Source organism: Sphaeramia orbicularis, chromosome 13 (assembly GCF_902148855.1).
Source record: "Sphaeramia orbicularis chromosome 13, fSphaOr1.1, whole genome shotgun sequence".
Taxonomy (NCBI): domain Eukaryota; kingdom Metazoa; phylum Chordata; class Actinopteri; order Kurtiformes; family Apogonidae; genus Sphaeramia; species Sphaeramia orbicularis.
Window position 1 is genome coordinate 24,010,610 of NC_043969.1, and position 18,535 is coordinate 24,029,144.

Here is an 18,535-nt window from a genome sequence, read left to right on the forward strand (position 1 = left end):
TAATCAACTAAAATCAAGCCCATCAGGAATCTACTACCTAAGAAATCAGCTGTAATACAAGAATAACTGTTGTAAACATTAGGAGAACATTTGATGATTGCAGAATTGATACCATTGGCTCACAGTGGTTATTAGCTGCAGGCTAGTCATTATGTTTTCACCAATCTACTTGTCAAGCCATGGCGTCATTTTTTGTTTTCAGGTCCACTTCTGTTCAGTACTCCATTTCCAAAAACTGCAGTACTGTGTCCCTGAGTCCAAGTTGACACGTAAAGTTACAGTTCTTCCAATGACAATGCTCCAGCTATGTGTTCCAGCTAACATCACTGCATTAGCTGACATTTGTTCCCCCTGCATATGCCAAACCAGATCTTTATGCATCCCCTGATATGGAATATGACTTGTATGTGGTGTTTCACACCTTCACACTTCATGTTTCAGTTGTCAGGCCTACAGTGTGCTGTCCAGCTCATGGGAGTAGGAATAAACTAAACCTATTAATGTTAACATGGCCACATTTAGTTAGACACAGCTGAACACAAACTGAAGTGATGCACTGCTGTTACAAACCAGGAGTATAAATGATATCTGAAACACTTAAAAAGGATTAACTCAACAAAATCAGTGTCAGTTTAATTGTACATTATATTCAGAGCCTTTTCGTTGCTTTATTCATAACTACTTCTGCAGTGCATGTCTCTTAAATGTGTCCCTATGGCCCACAGTCGACTGCTGGAAAAAGGCTGACTATAGAAATTTATACTAATCTCTTATTTACATAGAGGAATTTAGCCCCAGCACCTTAAGTGGTACCCCGCTAAAGTAAGAAGTTACAGTAAACAAGTTTGCAGGCCTAAGTGTTGACTCAGAAATGAGGTTTCCTTCAGACTTAAGTGAATATTGAAATAGGTGAGTTTAATAGGATCCCCAATAATTACATCGTCTTTGGTCAGTGTCACCACAGATACAATGACAGATTCCAGTGTGAATGGTTTAACTGATGATGAAATGGCTAGCCTGCAGGGAATCAGCTTATGCTTGGTTACATGTGTATCACTGTGAAACAATTATATCAGCTCCCTGATGTTGTCAAACATTCTTAATGAGTTACTCCTATGGTTTCAATGGATTGCTTAACCTTGAGTGGAGAGATGAGTTACATAAGTAGTGGGTTATTTTTACCTTTGGCTTTGATGAAATAAGAGAAAGAAGAAGAAAGATACAAATATGTTTAGTCGTTGGTTTGGCTATGGGACAGACTGTCCAGCTGCCAAAAATGGGCTTTGTCTGTTGCAAATCCTTAAGCTGCCACTTGACTCACAAAATGATTTTTTTTTTTTTGTTAGATTTTATCAGGTGGTATCATAAGTCTATGGATAAGATTTTAAAATATATATCAGTGAGGTTATCTGATTGATGGAGCCAGTAGTTTCCACAAAATATTTCTTTTATTCACTTCACATCCCCCTTATGGTCCCACTAAAATAGAAGACTATCACAGGAGTCTCAAACTCATTTTCTTTCAGGGGCCATATTCAGCCCAATTTGATCTGAAGTGGGCCGGACCAGTAAAATGATAACATAATAACCTATAAATAATGACAACTCCAAATTGCTGTCTTTGTTTTAGTGCAAAAAAAACAAACAAAAAAAAAAACAATTAAATTATGAAAATACTTACTTATATAAACTATCCAAACAAAAAAGATATGAATAACCTGAAAAAACAGAAATTTCTTTAGAAAAATAAGTGTAATTTTAACAATATTCTGCCTCAACTTATCATTTCTACATTATGGATGCATTATGCATTATGGATCAGATCTACAAAGACACTAAACACTGAGTAACAGGCAGAAAATAGTTAAAATTGCATTTAATTTTGCTTAGACATTTCAGGTTGTTCATATTTGTTCAGGTTATTCATGTTTTATTGTTACAGGATAGTTTGTAAATGTAAATATTTTCATAATTTAATGTTATTTTTTGCACTAAAACAATAGAATAGAATAGAATAGAATAGAATAGAATAGAATAGAATCTTTATTGTCATTATGTGAGGCACAACGAAATTTCGTCCAGCAGCTCTTGGCATTAAGCCACACATTTACACACATATAATATAAAAGGCACATCTAAGATATATATATATATATATATATATATATATATATATATAAAAATAGAATAAAATAAAGTGACACAAGTATCCGTAGTGCATCCGTAGTGCATGACAAAGACAACAATTTGAATTTGTCATTATTTATAGCCATAATGTAGGATTTTTTTTTTTTTTTTTCATATCAAACCGAGAAGAAAATATGGAGTCATTATTTTTTGTAGGTTATTACGCTGTTATTATTTTACTTGAGATCATTTTGGTCTGTATGTGGAACCTGAACAAAAATGAGTTCCACAGCCTTGACTGTGGAATTTTGCACTTAGTAAATTCATTCTAGGTGCCTGATTGAAACCTTTGGGAGGCCGCATGTTTGAGACCCCTGCTCGATCATCTCTCTTCATGGACCCTTAAGCCATGATGTAGTCGTGCCTAATGGTGTTGTGATGTCACAGTAGATAACACTTCAACCTCACTCTGCTGAGTTTGCCTGTTCTCCTTGTGTTCCACAGGTTTCCTCCCGCCCTCAAAAACAGGTATAAGATCGATTGTCCTGTCAGTGCCCTAGATCGAGCTACTGATGAAGATCTGGCGTTGGTCCCTGAGCGGCTCTCAGTGGCAGCTCACTGCTCCTAATGTGCTAAGCGCTAATCGCATTAATGCTAATGCTAGGTCCTGCGTGCATTAGGAGGGATAAAATGCAGCAAGTGAATTTCCCTGTGGGGATAATGAAGTGAGTTAACCTTTGACCTTAATGACTGGAATTTTGTGTCTTAGTCAAACAATCATGAACTGACAAATTAAAATAGACCTTTGTTACCATAGAAACAGTGTGTTAAACTACATAGTGGCATCAGCTGACTAAAAGGCCATAATCTGTGGTTTGTTTGTAGTTTACTTTTGAGAAAGAAATGAAGTAAATTAGACTATCGCCAACTCTTTTTCTCACTCCCTGTAGCTTTTCATTATCTTATTTAACCCCCAAAAAAAGAAAAGAAAAAAAAAATCAGATTCCACTTCAAATTAAAAGAATTAACAGTTCGAAAAAGCAGCTGCAGTCAGTGTTGTGTCTTGGTAGAATCCCAGTAGAGGAAGGTTATCCTGCATCTAACTTAGTGGCACCAGCTAGCTGGCTAAACACTATAGCTTCTTTCCAGAGGCCAGAGTAATTTGGTGTCTGAGCCAACAGGCTGACATAGTTCACAGCAGTCACACTGACTAACACACACAGAGGTGAGCAGCCTTTGTGGAGCCAGATGGTGACACACAGCAGCTATTTATAGCCTCTCTGAGAGCAAAAAGTGCAAAGAAGCGAATAGAAGACAGAAGAGAGAAGCAATAAGAGCAGCGCCTGAAGCTAGCGACATTGATGTCTGTGTCTATGATATGTGTCTGGCTGCAATATTGATCAAGTGGCTTAAACTGTTTGAAAACTTTGGGAATTGTAAAAATGTCTTTTATAGTTAATGGACACAACAACCAAACTTCCAACGGAGCAGGTTCTGTTCAACTTTAGCTGAACTTTTATATTAAAAGACTTAATGTTAATGAGATCATGCATAATAATGTCCCCTAAATAAACACACACACAAACACACACAACATTTGTTTCAGGCTCATTCAAGTGTTACTTTGGCTTTGAACCATGCAATGATACTGAATACAAATGGGCAATTTTCTTCATAGCCCCTCTTTTCAGGTTGCCAAAAACACTAAAAGGATTAAGATTATATTAAAGCGGTCATTTGTCATTTTGTGGTTAAAAATTATGACCATGGCAGTGTATCATCTGAAACCCATTAACAGAGCACATTAAGGACCATCATAGTTTGTATAAAGAGCTGAGATTTTTGTAATAAATGATAAACTTGGAGTGCATTTTTAATTCTAGTGGGTGAGCACTTCTAATACAGCCTGCTGCAATTTAAGTTAAACCATTACAGATAATTTGTTTTGTAGTCTTAATGTATTCCATACGTACATTACTGCCCGACAAGACATAAAAAGCTATTGTCAGACTGGGGGATGGTGTTTATTAAAGATAATGTTTCCTCTACAAAAATGGGGAAAGAACAAACAATAAAAACACATCCATAAATTTCCTTCAAACCTAAATTTTGCTATGATTAAATGTAATGGACATGGTTTGCTTTTGTTCTTAGATGCTATCACTTTCTTCCACTTAGATTTCTAAAAGACTCAACTTTTACATTAACCTAGCAGGAATAAATAATGCACAGTCACATCATCAGTCTGTCTGTGACCCTGTGAGTGCATGCTAATTTGTATCTGAAATGTTCCGAGTATTTTGGGCATACAAATGCTGCTGCCGGTGCAGCCAGTGGTGAGCCATGACTGACTCACAGGGACCAAAACAATGGTGAAAAGCGGTGTCAAGTGAAAGAACAACGAGGCGTAATGTGCGACTGAAAAGCTCACAAATGTGTCACCGTCACCAGTGGCTTCACTACTGTGAGTTGTTTCTACCTGTGACCATTTACGAACACTCCCCAGTTTTAATAGACTGCATTAACTCTTAGTGTCATAGGGAATATGAGGAGAAATAGAACTTACACTTTGTTGGAACTACTATATGAACCTCTTGCTTTACTCAGGCTTTAACCCCGGATAGTTTCGCAGTTTGATCACATCTGAAGTGTGTCTCCTTCAGGCAATGTGCCCTGGTCTTTTGATGTTACACCTTTTTGCTCGAGGTTATTCAAGTTAAAGACCTGATCACAGGACTCAGAAGTATTCTAACAATAATTCCCCTGATATTTTAGCTGTACATATATATATATATATATATATATATATATATATATATATATATATATATATATATATATATATATATATATATAATCTAAAATAATCATTTTGGGGGGAATACTATGAAGACAAAGCTCACTTTCTCCTGCATTTTAGAGGTGCATAATAGCATCTTTAATCTTTCTTAATATGGCTTTGAGTGAAAATGGGCTAAAGAGACACATCTGGCTAACTTTAACAGAAATACTTTAAACCAACCTTAAGACCTTAAATGGTTTATCGAGTATACCTACATTTAGGCAAAAAAAAAAAAAAATCCTTGTGGCGGTAGTTACAGTGCCACTCTTACATACTACAGACGTGGAAAAAATTATTAGACAACTGTTTTCTTCAATTTCTTGTCCATTTTAATGCCTGGTACAACTAAAGGTACATTAGTTTGGACACGTATAATGATAATAACAAAAATATCTCATAAGAGTTTAATTTCTGAGCTGATATCTAGCCATTTTCCATGTTTTCTTGATAATAACCAAACTCACTTCAGTTCTTACATCAATATCTATGGCATTGTACTGACAAAAACAGTGCTTTTAGGCATTCCATGTTTTCTTTTCTGTCTGTTTTAGTCACATGATACACACAGGAGTTAGTACTTGATTGCATAACCATTCTTTTTGATGACTTTTGATGGTTTAATAATTTTTTCTGTGACTGTATCTCACCCTGTGTAGGCCGTCTAACTCATCAGATGGTTTAAGGTACCTGGGTTTGTTTCAGCGCTCGCTTGTTAAATCGTTAACCCCATACAACGCAAAATGCATCCATGTAGCGTATTTTGCATTATCCCATTTCTAGGCTCACTTGGTAATCTGTTAACCCCAACACAACACAAAATGCGCCATCCTATTTCTGGGCTAGTTGGTTAAAAGTCTGCACTCACTAACTGCCGCGTTACAGGCCTGATTTTAACGAGGACCTACGGAAGTGTGTGTTAGAACGAGGATATATTCTTGTAGCTTCATTTCACTCTATTTCTCTAAAGTATTTCCTTTGATTTATTATTTATATGTGAAAAAGAAGATTTTTAACAGAAGTTTGATAATATCTTTGATGGTATCAGATTTTTTCCCATGGACATTTTGCACAGAGAAAAACAAATTTATCATGTGAGGATTGATCCGCTCACTGAATTTTATTCTCTGCATTGATTTATGGATATAGATTACCTCAGGACATAGTACAACAGAGGACAGAGTGTGCGTGGCTTTGAGAGATGGGTAAATGAATGAGAGAGGTATGGGGGCGGAGCCACTGAACCGGTGTGTGTGTGTAATGAGGTATGAGTGTGGTGAGTAAGTGGATGAGGAAACAGAGCGGAGTTCAGTGTTCTATACTTTCTTTTTGTCCTGTTCAGCATGGTTACGACCAACAGTAACTGTTTAGAGTTCTGTTCATAAAGTCACCAGTGCAGAATAACTGAGGTCATCCTTAGACGTCTATAGCCCAGTAATTCTTTATTCTAACCATAATTCTGACACATTCATTAATTTGGGGGAGAGAAAAGTGTGTAATGTATTTCCTTTGACATATTATGTATATTCAAAAAATATACATATATTTTTTTTATCACAATTTTGATAATATCTTATGGCAGATGGGGGGTGGGGGTACAGGGGAATGGTGGGGCTGGAGGCAGTTGGGGGTTCAATGGGGCGAAGACAATCTAAATCAACATTATGAATGCTTCCAATCACATAAAATTATATTGTGATTTATCATATATTAATAAAATGAATACAAAATAAATGCTTTTGGAATCAAAGCAAAGAGTTTGCTTATGACAAATTCCATTGGAAACAGAGGGAGCGGAGGTGTTCACTTGTTCATTCGTTCGTTAATGTTAGTTCACATTAATGTTAGTTAACATTAACGAATGCAACCATCCTAGAAACGGATTTTTCGTTCATTAAGCCTCTGCGTTCACTACACACTTGTTAGTTCACTATTTGCGTAAAAGGGTGCAGTAAGATTGCGCTCGCTAGTTAACCCAGTCCCAGACTCAGGCCATGTATACACGTTACCGGGTATTTACAGAAACAGATATTTCCTCATCTCTGTGTTCAGTAATAACAGTTTATACTTCTTCCTACTGCTTTTTGACCATGCAAATTTAGACTTGCTTGTACTTGAAGACAGATTTTGCTCATTTAAATTTTATTTTGTTTTTGTTTTATTTTGTTTCTTTGCATGTTCAGAATAAATAAACACTGTACACACCACATAATTTTCAGAAAAGTTTTGAACCCACATAAAAATGCTTTTAGCGTGCTATCATGGGGTTACTGTTCAAATAAACAAAGGTCCCTCACATGACATTGATACATTTCTTGGTGCACGCTGTGACGTTAATGACCCTAAATCTCCGTTTCCCACAATTTTCAGTGAGTTAAAGTGGTGTTTCCATGTGGACGGAAAGGCAAAAACATGAGAAAATGTCAGTTTTTCCAGATATTTGGCTACATGTACACATGTCATCAGTGTAGGATGAATAGTTGTTTCATTTAGACCCAATACAACCTTTCGCAATCTTTTACAGTTGTCATTGTATTCTAGTAACAAGCTTTGAACACTGCACTGCACATACATGTAACAAGATCTACTGTATATTAATGACTGTTCAGATCCAATTTGGAAGAATTAGCAAGGGAAAAAATCAGCTGGAGGTTTTTAAACTCCAACAAAGCTTCAAATCCCTAATAACTTTGTGTCATTTGTGGATAAACAGCTCCAGTAAATTATCTCAAATGTGGATCTCAACTTTCACAGTCAGTGTGCAGGGTTTTTGTCCCTGGAAATCCCGAACGACACAGCAGTATTTACAGAAAATTTAATAAGCCAGTCTAGCGTGGTCTCACCCACCCCAAACACCAATATTCGTTTCACAAGAACTCATTGTTATTCCCCAATAAACCATATCCATATCTTCCTTTGCATTTTTTCGGTGCCTTCTTGCACACATGGGGCTGAGAAAAGCTACTTTATTTTATGCCAGTAAATGGGAAGGAATCAAATGGTTAACTGGGTTACAAAGAACCATTCTGAAGCCCAAAGTAATGTATGTGAAGCAGTTATGAATGTAGTGCTTTTATAAGAATTGGAAAATATATGATATAAATATGAGTACAGAAAAGTAACACGCGTAAAAAGCCATATACATACACAAAACCAAGTCTCTTCGACAGACTCGAAGGTTATTGAAAACATTTTATCCAAGCCGGTCTGTCATTACTCTATGACATAATCTACGTCATTTATTTTCTATAACCGCTTAATCCTTTGTAGGGTCGTACTAGGCTGCAGTCGATCACAGCTGACAAGTAAAGGCAGGTAATTGGAGGGCTGACAACTGTGGTTACACGACTACATTTACATGCACACTAATATTATGGTTTATCCGCAATACATGAATAAGCTGTTTACGTAGCCAGTGAAAATGAATATTCCTCTCGTATTCATGTTAGCATTCACATCTGCAGCCATTCACAGCCCATTAAATATAGCATTTGCCAAAGGTCAGCTTTTCAGTATAAACCTCTTGATATCCTCTGTCATAATGTTTAATAGTAGGCGTATTTCTAATTCTGATTGTAAATGTGGATTTTTGTTCGGAGCATCCATCTAAGCTGTATATACAGGGTGGGGAAGCAAAATTTACAATATTTTGAGGCAGGGATTGAAAGACAGTGTATGACCAATTAGTTTATTGAAAGTCAAGAGAATTTATTTGCCACAAGAAAACTGACATAATAGAAAATGTTTTTATTCTATGTGTCCTCCTTTCTCAATAACTGCCTTCACACGCTTCCTGAAACTTGCACAAGTGTTCCTCAAATATTCGAGTGACAACTTCTCCCATTCTTCTTTAATAGTATCTTCCAGACTTTCTCGTGATAGTTTTGCTCATAGTCATTCTCTTCTTTACATTATAAACAGTCTTTATGGACACTCCAACTATTTTTGAAATCTCCTTTGGTGTGACGAGTGCATTCAGCAAATCACACACTCTTTGACGTTTGCTTTCCTGATTACGCATATGGGCAAAAGTTTCTGAAAAGGTATGGATAATAGAGTTAAGTATGATTATGACATCAATATATGTTTGGTTTCAAAACAACTGACGTAGTGCCTGCTGAGAAAAAACAACTAAATGTTCATTGTAAATTTTGCTTCCCCAACCTGTATTTCCAAAGATTTTCTCATAAAGCCTTAGTAATATCGACAAACCCCATACATCTGAATCACAAATCACTATATGTTATTCTAACTAACAAGAACAGAGTCATCCCTGCCTATCTTCAAGAAGCTCCTGAAGACCCAGCTCTTCCGAGAGCACCTCCTGTCCTAGCACTTTCAAACATTCCATTTTAAATATTCTAATAAGGTTTTTCCCAGGATAACCACAGATTCTTTCACGATTATCTCTGGACCTGCTGCGGTGGTCTGGCCTCTTCCCTGCCCTCATCATCACCACTCACTTATCCTCAACCGCCTCCATGTGTCTCCCCCTACTCCCCCCTTCTCCCCCTCTCCCCCAGTCTCTATCTCTATCGCTCTCTCTTTTTCCCCTTCTCTACTCTCTCTCTTTAACCCCAACTGGTCAAGGCAGACAGCCATCCTCCAGGAGTCTGGGTCTGCTCGAGGTTTCTGCCTGTTAAAGGGAAGTTTTTCCTCGCCACTGTCACCAGTCACAAGTGTTTGCTCCTGGAGGATTCTGTTGGGTTTCTGTAAATTGACTTAGAGTCTGGTTTTGACCAACTCTATATATAAAATGTCAAGAGATAACTTTTTTGTGATCTGGCGCTATATAAATAAAATTTGATTGATTGAGTGATTTAATTGGTTTTCCCCTGTAAGTCGCTTTGGAAAAAAGCGTCTGCCAAATGCGTAAACATAAACAATGACCAATTAACCCATTAATGTGTATGTCTATGGACTGTTATAAGAGCAGAAAATAACCACAGAACCCATGTAGACACAGAGAGAACATGGAAACTCAAACCCGGGACCTTCTTTATGTGAGATGCCAGTGCGAACCGTCCCATTTTTTTTCTCCTGAATGTAAATAAATGTCTACTGCCTGCAATAAAAAGTCAAAATACTGGTTGGTTTAGGTGCTATAGTCTATACATGGAGTATTAAGATGATATACTATGATTTACTACAATCTTTATATCTGATTTCTGGATGTTATTCTGAATCTAACAGACTGAATTAATCTGAATGATAGATATTAACGAATGGCTCAAATACAGCATTTACTATCTGAACAAAAATACAAACGCAACACTTTGGTTTTTGCTCCCATTTTTAGACTTTTTCTATGTCCACAAAAGGCCTATTTCTCTAAAATATTCTCTACATCTGTGTTAGTGACCACTTCTCCTTCGCCCAGATAATCTTCACAGGTGTGGCATAACAAGATGCTGATTAGACAGCCTGATTATTGCACAGGTGTGCCTTAAGGCTCATTTATGTTTGCTTTACTTCCGTAAATAGGTACATCCGGTTCTAACGTCGTCCTGTGTCATGTACTTCCATGTACTTCCATGGGTCCTGTATGTTGGAATGAGCATTTCTCAGTCAATCCACCAGAGGGCGCTGCTCTTAATTAGCATACTGGCCAAATACCACAAAGAAGAGTAAAGTTTTTTGAGAAGAAGAAAGTCAGTAATAAACATGGCAACAATAGAGGACATTTTCCTAATGTGGATGCTAATGTTAATAGTGAGAAGGGTATTGTCATCAATATGTCGATAGTTTTTAGCTTACCAGCCGACAGGCCGTAAACTACTGTCGTCATGCGGCGTCTGTCGTCTGTTACAAAAATTTCAATCGTCTTCTTCTCCGAAATTACAATTTTGATTGACTTCAAACTTGGTATACAGCTTCTTTATGATGATGTCAACAAAAGTTAGTGAAATTATTTGGATCCGGATCTGATTCTGGATTTGGTGCGACTTTGAAAAATGTCCCCATTATAAGAGATAGGAAGTGGATCGATGCAATAACTCAGTAAATATAAATGATATCCAGTGTAAATTTCTACAGTCCAGCCCTGATGGGGAGATGACCAAAGCATAATGGCCACATGCTGATCAGGATCTTCTTCTGGATCCGGGAACCTACAGAAAATTTAACATGGGCTCTTATGGGGAAAAAATTTCAATCGTCTTTTTCTCCAAAACTACAGTTCTGATTGACTTCAAACTTGGTATACAGCTTCTTTATGATGATGTCAACACAAGGTATTGAAATTATTTTGATCCAGATATGATTGCGGATTTGGTGCAACTTTGAAAAATTTTCCCATTATAAGAGGTAGGAAGTGGATTGATGCAATAAATCAGTAAATATAAATGATATCAAGTTGGAATTTGAATTTTTTACAGATCTGATTGGAATATGACCAAAACATGGGCTATTTGTGTAATATAATACATACACATAACTGGGTGATAATAAATGGCATCTGGATACATTTCCCAAAGCTTTTAATTTGGCCGGTAAGCTACAGGGCCATTGGTCCGATTTTTATTCATTAACTCACACAGTCGCTCTTTGAAAGCTGCTATTTATGGAAGTTATTCTGTTCAAATCTCAACACTGCCTCCACTGTTTCTGGTGGTACTGCTCTGTTTCGTCCGTCCGGGTACGCATCCACAAGCTCCCAGACAACTGACAGAATTCCACATGTAATACATCTACTTTGCATAGAGTTGATGAGGTTGTTGATTTGGAGGACGACAAGCATGCAGATGAGCTTCCCTGAGACGTTTTCTGGCAGTTTGTGCATGAATTCTCTGGTTATGCAAACCGATTGTTGCAGCAGCTGTCCGGGCAGGCTGGTCTTAGATGATCTTGGAGATGAAGATGCTGAATGTGGAGGTCCTGGACTGGTGTGGGTACACATGGTCGGCGGTTGTGAGGTCAGTTGGGTGTTCTGCCAAATTGCTGAATTGAAATGCCTTTGGAGACGGTTATGGTAGAGAAATGAATGGGCAACAGCTCTGGTGGACATTCCTGCAGTCAGCATGTCAACCGCACGCTCCCTCAAAACTTGCAACATCTGTGGCATTGTGCTGTGTGATAAAAGTGCACATTTTAGAGTGGCCTTTTATTGTGGCCAGCCTAAGCACACCTGTGCAATAATCATGCTGTCTAATCAGCATCTTGTTGTAGTCTCATGACGGTGGAGTGAGTGAACAGACTCAAAAACAGAATTATAAATTATATTATCTTCCTCTCCGTGTCAAACCAAATTCCTGAACAACCATGCTGATTGGTTGTTTAGCAAGTCAATGCCCGGACATCCTTTGCAAATGACATTTACGAAGACAGATGATCTTAAGGAATGAGCCTAATGGACTTAAAAAAATACTTCCTCAGCTATTGTCATCTGTTCTTCATCAAGAGCCATTTCCTTGGCCATAGTAAATTGAGGACTCATAAACTGGTGTTTACAACTAGTCGACTGTTGTCCTCTCAACATCTGTGTTTCATTATGTGCTCATCCAGAGGTGAAGATGAACCCAGAAACGAGCAAAGGACTGAATGATAAAATCCCTATATGTGCCATGTTAATAATGTATTACATTATGTGTTAATGTTGATTAACTCAGCACGTTAACTCTTTTATGCATGTAATACTTAAGCCATTTGCCTGACCTGTGGTTTCACGTATGTGTGTCCTGATCATGTTCACGGTGAATTATGTGAAAGTAAGAGTATCACTGCTTATAGCATGTCTGAATAATCATGCTATTATTTTACTGGTGCTTAAGTGAGGTTACAGGTGATGTATAAAGTTTAAGTGATCTTATTTAAGGATCTTATTTAAGGATGCAAAGTTTTCTTACAAGGCTGCCCACAGTCCTCTCCCCCTCTGTCTCCCAAGAGGGAAGAGAAACGTGATACTTTTGAATATGCATGAGGAGGCGTTTTCCCGCCGAAAACAGACACAGAAGGCAACGCCCCAAGGCATCGATAACTCATCTATATTCACGAGGAAGGTGTGGCAAGTTGGTTTTTGGACAGAACTATAAAGGTGAATGAAACCAACTTTTCAACAGAGCTTTTTCCACCCTCGCTGCTCTCACCTACGCAAGGAGTCTTCTCCACCTCTTCTGGGCTCTCACAGAGCAGAGCAGAGTCTTTTCCATCTTCGGAGTCTTTACCATCTCCAGGGCTCTCACCTAAGAGCAAAGAGCTTTCTCCAAGGAGTCTTGACCATCTCCTTGCTCTCAGAGCTGTTCCATCTTCTCCTGGCGAGCTTTCCAGAACCAGCCGCCAGAGCCAGCTGTGAACCTCCTCCAGCCAGCAGAACTTCAGAACTTCAGAGCTCCAGAACTTCTGAGCTTCAGAACTTCAGAACTCCAGACCTTCAGGCCTCCAGCGCAAGCACGTAGCTTCACAGCCTGTTCCTGCTTCGAACTACGTCAGAAGACTGCATCCATTCTCCGTCAAGGCCTCTCCAACCTGCCTCCTTCAGAAGGCCTCTAACTTGTAAGAAAACTTGCTCCTGAGTTATCTGAGTTGGTGTTATTCCAATTTAAGTAGGTTTACCTCAACGTAACCTCACTAACATTATAATCTCTTGAATATAGCTATCTGCCAACTTAATCTACATATTCTCTCGTCCATAATCTCCTGCTCCTTTTGTTGTATTTGTCTCTTGTCTTTATGTTATTTGTGTGTCTTAGTTTAGTTAATAAATTATTTATATGCGTATAAATCCATTGCCTCAGTTGTGCTTTGTGTACTGTTATTCACACATGGGTTCACTGTTCCGTCACAAAGTTCCACCACCTTTGCAAGATTTCTAAATTATTGTTTTGGGTTGATTTACGTTTAAGCTTAGTTATAAATCTATAATTAAATTAATCAATAAATCAACACTCAATTAATAAATAATTTGGTATCCTATTCTTGCTACATTGTTATGCCACACCTGTGAGGTGGATGGATTATCTGGGCAAAGGAGAAGTGCTCACTAACACAGATTTAGACAAATTTTTATATATAATATCTGAGGGAAATAGGCCTCTTGTGTACATAGAAAAAGTCTTAGATATTTGAGTTCAGCTCATGAAAAATGGGAGCAAAAACAAAAGTGTTGCGTTTATATTTTTGTTCGGTGTATTTAGAAGATTTAATTCACATATCCCAGATGTTACTTCAAGCATAAGAAAGAGTCCACTAACAACTGAAATACAAAATTCTTTGGCTTTAAGAGCAGGATTATTGTGTTTTTTAAAAAGTTGTTTGAGAATCCATCTATGGCAAAGCTTTTAAAATGATCCATCCTTGGGATTTTAATGAAAGCTTATTTGCAATATCTATTTATTCTGGAGGTCCTTCTGTCCTGTGTTGTTTGATTATGATTATCATAATGTGGGTGCATGATGAGTCCGGAGGTGTCTGTGGAATGATAAAGGCACTAAATGTCCAACAACATTTTCATTATTTCATCTTCATCTTACTCTGTTTATGTTTTGCACCGCTTAATTACATGAAGTCATTAGTCAGGTATTTATATTTGCTGTTGTCAGATTTCTCATTGTTAATTTCTGCAGAGGGGCTGATAGGAGTGAACCTCCTGAATGATTTTAATGTTTACGATCATCAGGCAAAGTAATACAATGGTTATGACTCCCTAGAATGTGCTGGGTAAGAATGCAAAGAGTCATTAAGACATATCTCAAATGCAAACATCTGGGTTTACAATGACTGATGGAAGTAAAGTGAAAAATTAGGAAAGCACCTCATGAACCGGTTTCCTCTTAGACTATGGTTTAGTTTTCTTGTGATGTTTAGTTGTGAGTTACAGGTAGGAGAGGGCAATATGGGCAAAAAAAAAAATCTCAATTATTTTTTTTTAAATTTTGCAATAACGATAATCTGATGATATCCTTTAAAATGTGAATTTCTTTCTTTCTTTTTTGGACATCTATGGATAGACACAGCGTTTCAGAACAACAGCTCTTGTTTGTTTTTAGAACTTCATACACCTTCTGCAAAACATACACACAAACATATATTATGCTTGCTGAATGACTCTGCGAGGGTTTGCTCAGTGTGTTGTGCAGATTTACTCATCTTTTCTTTAGCCATAGTCATCCTTGTGGTCATGAAGTCATGAAGTTTTACATATTCCTCATACTATTTTGTATGGTTTGTCCGCAAGTGGTGGAACAGATGTGTCACTGAACTGCTCTTCCCGGTGACCGTTTTGCGGCATATCTTGCATTTAACATTATTTTGACCAACATCAGTCTTGTCAAAACTGAACCATTTCCAGACTAGTGATGTGGACCTATGTCTGCTATGAAATCATCCGCTGAGACGGGACACTCCTGCATATTTCCTTCATGTAAGACGATGTTGTGTTTTGGGTCCCGCCGAGTCACCGCGAGACAGAATCCTGTTCGCTTATTGGCTTGAGGCACGCATTTGGCTAATGAGGACTTTCATGCGCCTCTCCTTTACCGTCGACACACTGTCCGTTTGTTTTCTTGTCGGGACAGTATGAATACTCCATAATGTTAAATTGCACATCGTCAAATCAACATTTACGAAATTATCGTAGGTGATATATATTGCCCACCTCTAGTTATAGGGTTGCTGTTTGTGATTCTAAAACTGTCAATTCAACTCCTTCTTTGACTCTTGTAGTTCATCAATAAAACAGGAACCTGGTTGTAGTTGAAGGTAGTGATGTCCTGATCTGGATTTTTTTTGCTTCTGATCGGATCTGATTTTTTTGGGATTAGTTTTGCCGATACCAATCCAATATCGATCCAATATGGACTTTTCATTATTTATAGGTTATTATGCTATTATTTTACCCGAGATCACAACTGGGCTGAATGTGGAACCTGAACTAAAACAAGTATGACACCATTGACTCTTAATAACTTTGTAGATTGGATCGGGACATCCCTAGTTGAAGGTGTGTTTTTGCCTGTTTGTATTGTAGCTTCACTAAAAATATCTGTTCTTTGGGTTCATTGCTGTCTGTTTGATTGTTTCTGTCAATTTTGCTGGTGTTATTTAGCCTGGCTTTATTTATTCAAAGACTTATCAGGCAGGGAAGGCATAATAAAAAAAAAATAAATAAACAAGGGGTTATTCAAATGTCACTAGAATAAATTTAAACAAAATTGGAACTAAATAGTAAGTGGCACGTATTATTAATATTCACAAGTCATTTTATTCTCATTACTTTAACGGTTTGTTGAAATAGAACCAAGAGGTGCCACACCATCATAGACATAATATTAAACCAGCCATTCATCACGCGGTCTCCCACTCCGCTGCAATAGGAGATCAAAGGCAGGTCTCCAGTCTGTTGCATTGATAAAACTGCCTCACCACATGAGGTTATGGTCGTGCCTCCTGCATTGGATTAATTGAAAACTAATTTGCATAAGCAATCGTAATGAATCAGATGCTAAACCTGTGAAAGCTGCATCGAGTTGTACAAATTCAGGCAACCACGTATATTTCTTGTGTGTAGCAGAAAAAAAGATCAATGCTAATGGCTTTAGTGTGTGATCTCGATGCCACTGTGGTGTGCAAAGACCTCACGGATTTGTAATGTGGTATAATCTGTCATGATCAAGCAGCCAGAGGCAAACATCTGCTAGCCATTCCTTTTAATGTGTCTTATACTATGGTGAAAGTGTAGATGGTTACCCTAAGGTGATCTGGACCGAGACCAATAAAACAGCACTTCTAAGCAACTGCAGTCGAATCTACTGTAGGGAATCGATTACAGCGGACTACAGAAGAGGAAAAAGAAGTGGCGAGAGGAAGAAGAAAAGAGGAATGGAATAAGACAACGATAAGACAAGGGGAAAAAATGGAAACACAAGAGGCGGAAGGATGAGTTGTTTATGAGCTGCCAGGGGAGAGGTCAGCCGTGGCCAGTAGACACTCGTTAATCTGTCATTACTCTCATCAGGCCTCTGGCACCACCATACTGGGGCTGCGTGTCGAACTATGTGTGTGTTTGTGAGGGCAGCGAGTCTGATTTGGATTCTGGTCGCTGGCGAGGGAAAAGCTGAGTCACCATGGCGACCTGGAACCAAGGAGGAGAGCAGAGGGGAGAGGAGCTCAAGAAGAAGAGATGGTGGTATGAGAAGTGAGGAAAGATGGGGAAGGTAATAAAAGACAAGTAGTGGAATTATAACTCCTTCATGTTTTGTGTTTTATACAACTGCTCTGCAAGTGTTACAAACAGACTGACCCGTCTTAACCCTATAACGCCAAATGTATCATATTTGATACATGAGTTTTGAAGCCCTCTACATGATAAGTGTGATATTTTTTTTCTTGAAAAACCTGATGTATACAATTAGATACATACAATACACAGATAATCCACCAGGGGGGAGGAATTTGTTTACCAGAGGCCTTTCCAGTGACAATACAAGACTGTCATTAATGAGGAAGGAGGAAGAACTTTGACAATTTTGAAAAGGAATTACCAATTTGTTAGACATGTTTGTTTATATTATGTTTTTGTTTGTTCAAAAATAACATTTGAGCACTGAGACCCGATGTATCAAATATGATACAAAATTTAAACTCACACATGGAAATTTATATTTGAGAAAACATTTTTTGAGGGTTGTTCAGAAGGACCAATAAAGGCTCCAGATTCAAAAAATAAAATAGTACAGGCTTTACAGGGTTAACTCTTTATCGAGTAAGTGACTATTTTTGGTAATTTCTGCAGGGTTATAGTGAGGGCAGTGGATCAATAATCTCAGGTCCAATGTGGTCTACTGGGTCTGTAAGGTCCACCTCTTCATGAACAGTGAGTGTACCTACTTTGTTAGGTACCATGAAGTAATGGTACTAATGTAGGAATGATGTTCAAAGGGATAAGGTGGATGTGGACAGGGGTCTGGATCAGCACTTATGTTGGTCTAATGTTCTAAAATACATGTCCTTTTCACATCACATGTGTTTTTCTTGTTTGTTTGTTTTTTTTTTTTATATAATTCTTGTATTTTTTTTTTTTTTTTAACTTACAGGCAAGGAACCAAATATGGTAACGTCGTTGACCTTGATTTTCTACAACACAATAAATTATTTTGAAAAATTTCACAAAACAAAAAACGTCTTGTTGTATCCTCCAATAATTGTTGAATTTCAGAGTATCTCTATGAGTGCCCTATAAAGGGTTAATAAGGACAAGGATGTTTTTCTCACTCTCTTTTTTTCTATTTTTGCATCATATCCAGACAGGAACACCACATCTTTATTCTGATCCCTCAACTTCCTGTCAACCTTAATTAACACAAAAAAAAAAGAATTAAAAAAAAAAAAAAAATTAAAAAGGCTCATTAATGTGTAGTGTTGTTCGTGGTGATAAGAGACTTAATGTGATGTCTTGTCAGCATGTTCCAACCCAATTTTCATGTGTCAGTCATTGGAGAAAGAGCAGAGAATTGGACATTTCTTGCAGTGACTGTACACCAAGTGTTTTGGACATTTTACACCAGCAAAATGTGTTGGAGTTTTAGTCACATCATCTATTTCTCTGACTGCATACAAATGTTAGGCTGTATGCAG

General features: G+C 37.7%; 1 protein-coding gene across 4 annotated transcripts in view; it reads right to left on the reverse strand.

Annotated features, from left to right (window-relative positions):
* The window catches only part of LOC115431465 (leucine-rich repeat and fibronectin type III domain-containing protein 1-like protein), a 289,152-nt gene that overhangs the window by 231,464 nt on the left and 39,153 nt on the right, over window positions 1-18,535 (reverse strand). The window lies entirely within an intron of this gene.